We start from the raw sequence: 5,000 nt of genomic DNA, 5'->3' as shown, positions 1-5,000 counted from the left end.
GTGCTGTAAGCCTTTTTTTTTTTCTCTCTCTTGTTCTTGCTTCCTTCAATGCTGGTTTTGAGATGTATAAGAGATGTAGGTCAGTATGCAGCCAATACCTACAGCCACACCACCCTGAACAAGCCCAATCTTGACTGATCTTGGAAGCTAAGCAGGGCCGGGCTTGGTTAGTACTTGGATGGGAGACCACCTGGGAATTCAAGGTGCTGTAAGCCTTTTTTTTTTTCTCTCTCTTGTTCTTGCTTCCTTCAATGCTGGTTTTGAGATGTATAAGAGATGTAGGTCAGTATGCAGCCAATACCTACAGCCACACCACCCTGAACAAGAACAATTTCGTCTGATCTTGGAAGTTAAGCAAGGCAGGGCCTGGTTAGTACTTGGATGGGAGACCACCTGGGAATTCCAGGTGCTGTAGGCCTTTTTTTTTTTCTCTCTCTTGTTCTTGCTTCCTTCAATGCTGGTTTTGAGATGTAGGTCTGTGAGCAACCAACACCTACAGCCACACCACCCAGAACAAGCCCAATCTCGTCTGATCTTGGAAGCTAAGCAGCACCAGTCCTGGTTAGTACTTGGATGGGAGACCACCTGACAATACCAGGTGCCATAGGCATTTTTTTTTCTCTCTCTTGTTCTTCCTTCCTTCAATGCTGGTTTTGAGATGAATAAGAGATGTAGGTCAGGAGGCAACCAATACCTGCAGCCACACCACCCTGAAGAAGCCCACTCTTGTCTGACCTAGGAAGCTAAGCAGGGCTGGGCCTGGTTAGTATTTGGTTGGGAGACCACCTGGGAATACCAGGTGCCGTTGGCCTTTTTTTTTCTCTCTCTCTTGTTCTTGCTTCCTTCAATGCTGGTTTTGAGATGTATAAGTCATGTAGGTCAGTAGGCATCCAATACCTACAGCCACACCACCCTGAACAAGCCCAATCTCATCTACCCTTGGAAGCTAAGCAGGGCCGGGCCTGGTTAGTACTTGGTTGGGAGACCACCTGGGAATACCAGGTGCCGTAGGCCTGTTTTTTTCTCTCTCTTGTTCTTGCTTCCTTCAATGCTGGTTTTGAGATGTAGGTCAGTAGGCAACAAATACCTACAGCCACACCACCCTGAGCAAGCCCAATCTCAAATGATCTTGGAAGCTAAGCAGGGGCAGGCCTGGTTAGTACCTGGATGGGTGACCACCTGGGAATACCAGGTGCCATAGGCCTTTTTTTTTCTCTCTCTTGTTCTTGCTTCCTTCAATGCTGGTTTTGAGATGTATAAGACATGTAGGTCAGTAGGCAACCAATAACTACAGCCACACCACCCTGAACAAGCCCAATCTCGCCTGATTTTGTAAGCTAAGCAGGGCCGGGCCTGGTTAGTACTTGGATGGGAGACCACCTGGGAATACCAGGTGCTGTAGGCTTTTTTTTTCTCTCTCTCTTGTTCTTGCTTCCTTCAATGCTGGTTTTGAGATGTATAAGAGATGTAGGTCTGTAAATAACCAACACCTACAGCCACACCACCCTGAACAAGCCCAATCTCATCTGATCTTGGAAGCTAAGCAGGGGCAGGCCTCGTTAGTACCTGGATGGGAGACCACCTGGGAATACCAGGTGCCATAGGCCTTTTTTTTTCTCTCTTTTGTTCTTGCTTCCTTCAATGCTGGTTTTGAGATGTATAAGACATGTAAATCAGTAGGCAACCAAAACCTACAGCCGCACCACCCTGAAGAAGCCTGATCTTGGAAGCTAAGCAGGGCCAGGCCTGGTTAGTACTTGGATTGGAGACCACCTGGGAATTCCAGGTGCCGTAGGTATTTTTTTATTTCTCTCGTTACTGCTTCCTTCAATGCTGGTTTTGAGATGTATAAGACATGTAGATCAATAGGCAACCAATACCTACAGCCACACCACCCTGAACAAGCCTGATCTTGGAAGCTAAGCAGAGCCAGGCCTGGTTAGTGCTTGGATTGGAGACCACCTGGGAATTCCAGGTGCCGTAGGCATTTTTTTATTTCTCTCGTTACTGCTTCCTTCAATGCTGGTTTTGAGATGTATAAGAAATGTAGGTCAGGAGGCAACCAATACCCACGGCCACACCACCCTGAACAAGCCCAATCTTGTCTGATCTTGGAAGCTAAGCAGGGCCAGGCGTGGTTAGTAATTGGATGGGAGACCACCTGGGAATACCAGGTGCCGTAGGCCTTTTTTTTTTCTCTCTCTTGTTCTTGCTTCCTTCAATGCTGGTTTTGAGATGTATAAGAGATGTAGATCAGTTGGCAACAAATACGTACAGCCACACCACCCTGAACAAGCCCAATCTTGACTGATCTTGGAAGCTAAGCAGGGCCAGGCTTGGTTAGTACTTGGATGGGAGACCACCTAGGAATTCGAGGTGCTGTAAGCCTTTTTTTTTTCTCTCTCTTGTTCTTGCTTCCTTCAATGCTGGTTTTGAGATGTATAAGAGATGTAGGTCAGTAGGTCAGTAGGTCAGCAGGAAACCAATACCTACAGCCACACCACCCTGAACAAGAACAATCTTGTCTGATCTTGGAAGCTAAGCAGGGCTGGGCCTGGTTAGTACTTGGAAGGGAGACCACCTGGGAATACCAGGTGCTGTAGGCCTTTTTTTTTCTCTCTCTTGTTCTTGCTTCCTTCAATGCTGGTTTTGAGATGTATAAGAGATGTAGGTCAGGAGGCAACCAATACCTACAGCCACACCACCCTGAACAAGCCCAATCTCATCTAGTCTTGGAAGCTAAGCAGGGCCGGGCCTGGTTAGTACTTGGATGGTAGACCACCTGGGAATACAAGGTGCTGTAGGCATTTTTTTTTCTCTCTCTTGTTCTTGCTTCCTTCAATGCTGGTTTTGAGATGTATAAGAGATGTAGATCAGTAGGCAACCAATACCCACAGCCACATCACCCTGAACAAGCCCAATCTTGCCTGATCTTGGAAGCTAAGTAGGGCCGGGCCTGGTTAGTACTTAGATGGGAGACCACCTGGGAGTACCAGGTGCCATAGGCATTTTTTTTCTCTCTCCTGTTCTTGCTTCCTTCAATGCTGATTTTGAGATGTATAAGAGATGTAGGTCAGTAGGCAACCAATACCTACAGCCACACCACCCTGAACAAGCCCAATCTTGACTGATCTTGGATGCTAAGCAGGGCCGGGCTTGGTTAGTACTTGGATGGGAGACCACCTGGGAATTCGAGGTGCTGTAAGCCTTTTTTTTTTTCTCTCTCTTGTTCTTGCTTCCTTCAATGCTGGTTTTGAGATGTAGGTCAGTAATCAACCAATACCTACAGCCACACCACCCTGAACAAGCCCAATCTCATCTAGTCTTGGAAGCTAAGCAGGGCCAGGCCTGGTTAGTACTTGGATGGTAGACCACCTGGGAATACAAGGTGCTGTAGGCATTTTTTTTTCTCTCTCTTGTTCTTGCTTCCTTCAATGCTGGTTTTGAGATGAATAAGAGATGTAGGTCAGTAGATAACCAATACCTACAGCCACACCACCCTGAACAAGCCCAATCTCGCCTGATCTTGGAAGCTAAGCAGGGCCGGGCCTGATTAGTACTTGGATGGGAGACCACCTGGGAATACCAGGTGCCGTAGGCATTTTTTTTTCTCTCTCTTGTTCTTGCTTCCTTCAATGCTGGTTTTGAGATGTATAAGAAATGTAGGTCAGGAGGCAACCAATACCTACAGCCACACCACCCTGAACAAGCCCAATCTCATCTAGTCTTGGAAGCTAAGCAGGGCCGGGCCTGGTTAGTACTTGGATGGTAGACCACCTGGGAATACAAGGTGCTGTAGGCATTTTTTTTTCTCTCTCTTGTTCTTGCTTCCTTCAATGCTGGTTTTGAGATGTATAAGAGATGTAGATCAGTAGGCAACCAATACCCACGGCCACATCACCCGGAGCAAGCCCAATCTAATTTGATCTTGGAAGCTAATCAGGGGCGGGCCTGGTTAGTACCTGGATGGGAGACCACCTGGGAATTCCAGGTGCTGTAAGCCTTTTTTTTTTCTCTCTCTTATTCTTGCTTCCTTCAATGCTGGTTTTGAGATGTAGGTCAGTAGGCAACAAATACCTACGGCCACACCACACTGAACAAGCCCAATCTTGGCTGGTCTTGGAAGCTAAGCAGGGCCGGGCCTGGTTAGTACTTGGATGGGAGACCAGCTGGGAATTCCAGGTGCTGTAGGCCTTTTTTATTTCTCTCTCTTGTTCTTGCTTCCTTTAATGCTGGTATTGAGATGTAGGTCAGTAAGCAACAAATACCTACAGCCACACCACCCTGAACAAGCCCAATCTCGCCTGATCTTGGAAGCTAAGCAGGGCTGGGTCTGGTTAATACTTGGATGGGAGACCACCTGAGAATAACAGGTGCTGTATTCTATTTTTTTTCTCTCTCTTGTTCTTGCTTCCTTCAATGCTGGTTTTTAGATGTATAAGAGATGTAGGTCAGTAGATAACCAATACCCACGGCCACACCACCCTGAACAAGCCAAATCTCGTCTGATCTTGGAAGCTAAGCAGGGCCAGGCCTGGTTAATACTTGGATGGGAGACCACCTGAGAATAACAGGTGCCATAGGCTTTTTTTTTTCTCTCTCTTGTTCTTACTTCCTTCAATGCTGGTTTTGAGATGTAGGTCAGTAGGCAACAAAATACCTGCAGCCACACCACCCTGAACAAGCCCAATCTCGTCTGATCTCTGAAGCTAAGCAGGGATGGGCCTGGTTAGTACCTGGATGGGAGACCACCTGGGAGTACCAGGTGCCATAGGCCTTTTTTTTTCTCTTTCTTGTTCTTGCTTCCTTCAATGCTGGTTTTGAGGTATATAAGTCATGTAGGTCAGTAGACAACCAATACCTACAACCACACCACCCTGAACAAGCCCAATGTCGTCTGATCTTGGAAGCTAAGCAGGGCCAGGCCTGGTTAGTACTTGGATGGGAGACCACCTGGGAATATCAGGTGCTGTAGGCATTTTTTTTTTCTCTCTCTCTTG

The 5,000-nt window shown here is 47.1% G+C and overlaps 23 pseudogenes; all 23 read left to right on the top strand.

The window, feature by feature from the left end:
- Nucleotides 1-12, top strand: part of LOC142145294 (5S ribosomal RNA) — a 119-nt pseudogene extending 107 nt beyond the window's left edge.
- Nucleotides 13-96: 84 nt separating this feature from the next.
- Nucleotides 97-215, top strand: LOC142145931 (5S ribosomal RNA; annotated as a pseudogene).
- Nucleotides 216-299: 84 nt separating this feature from the next.
- LOC142145365 (5S ribosomal RNA) lies at nucleotides 300-418 on the top strand (annotated as a pseudogene).
- Nucleotides 419-692: 274 nt separating this feature from the next.
- LOC142146734 (5S ribosomal RNA) lies at nucleotides 693-811 on the top strand (annotated as a pseudogene).
- An 84-nt stretch (nucleotides 812-895) lies between these two features.
- Nucleotides 896-1,014, top strand: LOC142145445 (5S ribosomal RNA; annotated as a pseudogene).
- A 71-nt stretch (nucleotides 1,015-1,085) lies between these two features.
- On the top strand, nucleotides 1,086-1,204 carry LOC142146097 (5S ribosomal RNA; annotated as a pseudogene).
- An 82-nt stretch (nucleotides 1,205-1,286) lies between these two features.
- On the top strand, nucleotides 1,287-1,405 carry LOC142145645 (5S ribosomal RNA; annotated as a pseudogene).
- Nucleotides 1,406-1,488: 83 nt separating this feature from the next.
- LOC142146046 (5S ribosomal RNA) lies at nucleotides 1,489-1,607 on the top strand (annotated as a pseudogene).
- Nucleotides 1,608-2,067: 460 nt separating this feature from the next.
- On the top strand, nucleotides 2,068-2,186 carry LOC142146242 (5S ribosomal RNA; annotated as a pseudogene).
- An 83-nt stretch (nucleotides 2,187-2,269) lies between these two features.
- Nucleotides 2,270-2,388, top strand: LOC142146545 (5S ribosomal RNA; annotated as a pseudogene).
- A 99-nt stretch (nucleotides 2,389-2,487) lies between these two features.
- LOC142145524 (5S ribosomal RNA) lies at nucleotides 2,488-2,606 on the top strand (annotated as a pseudogene).
- Nucleotides 2,607-2,688: 82 nt separating this feature from the next.
- On the top strand, nucleotides 2,689-2,807 carry LOC142145753 (5S ribosomal RNA; annotated as a pseudogene).
- Nucleotides 2,808-2,889: 82 nt separating this feature from the next.
- Nucleotides 2,890-3,008, top strand: LOC142146715 (5S ribosomal RNA; annotated as a pseudogene).
- An 81-nt stretch (nucleotides 3,009-3,089) lies between these two features.
- On the top strand, nucleotides 3,090-3,208 carry LOC142146283 (5S ribosomal RNA; annotated as a pseudogene).
- A 73-nt stretch (nucleotides 3,209-3,281) lies between these two features.
- LOC142146231 (5S ribosomal RNA) lies at nucleotides 3,282-3,400 on the top strand (annotated as a pseudogene).
- Nucleotides 3,401-3,482: 82 nt separating this feature from the next.
- On the top strand, nucleotides 3,483-3,601 carry LOC142147890 (5S ribosomal RNA; annotated as a pseudogene).
- Nucleotides 3,602-3,683: 82 nt separating this feature from the next.
- LOC142145752 (5S ribosomal RNA) lies at nucleotides 3,684-3,802 on the top strand (annotated as a pseudogene).
- An 82-nt stretch (nucleotides 3,803-3,884) lies between these two features.
- LOC142146608 (5S ribosomal RNA) lies at nucleotides 3,885-4,003 on the top strand (annotated as a pseudogene).
- A 72-nt stretch (nucleotides 4,004-4,075) lies between these two features.
- On the top strand, nucleotides 4,076-4,194 carry LOC142145891 (5S ribosomal RNA; annotated as a pseudogene).
- A 72-nt stretch (nucleotides 4,195-4,266) lies between these two features.
- On the top strand, nucleotides 4,267-4,385 carry LOC142146076 (5S ribosomal RNA; annotated as a pseudogene).
- An 82-nt stretch (nucleotides 4,386-4,467) lies between these two features.
- On the top strand, nucleotides 4,468-4,586 carry LOC142146412 (5S ribosomal RNA; annotated as a pseudogene).
- A 72-nt stretch (nucleotides 4,587-4,658) lies between these two features.
- LOC142145982 (5S ribosomal RNA) lies at nucleotides 4,659-4,777 on the top strand (annotated as a pseudogene).
- An 82-nt stretch (nucleotides 4,778-4,859) lies between these two features.
- Nucleotides 4,860-4,978, top strand: LOC142145929 (5S ribosomal RNA; annotated as a pseudogene).
- The last annotated feature ends 22 nt before the right edge of the window (nucleotides 4,979-5,000 follow it).

This window comes from Mixophyes fleayi, chromosome 3 (genome assembly GCF_038048845.1).
Source record: "Mixophyes fleayi isolate aMixFle1 chromosome 3, aMixFle1.hap1, whole genome shotgun sequence".
Taxonomy (NCBI): Eukaryota; Metazoa; Chordata; class Amphibia; order Anura; family Limnodynastidae; genus Mixophyes; species Mixophyes fleayi.
Note: the sequence above shows the minus strand (reverse complement) of the source record. Positions and strands in the feature narration are given on the sequence as shown.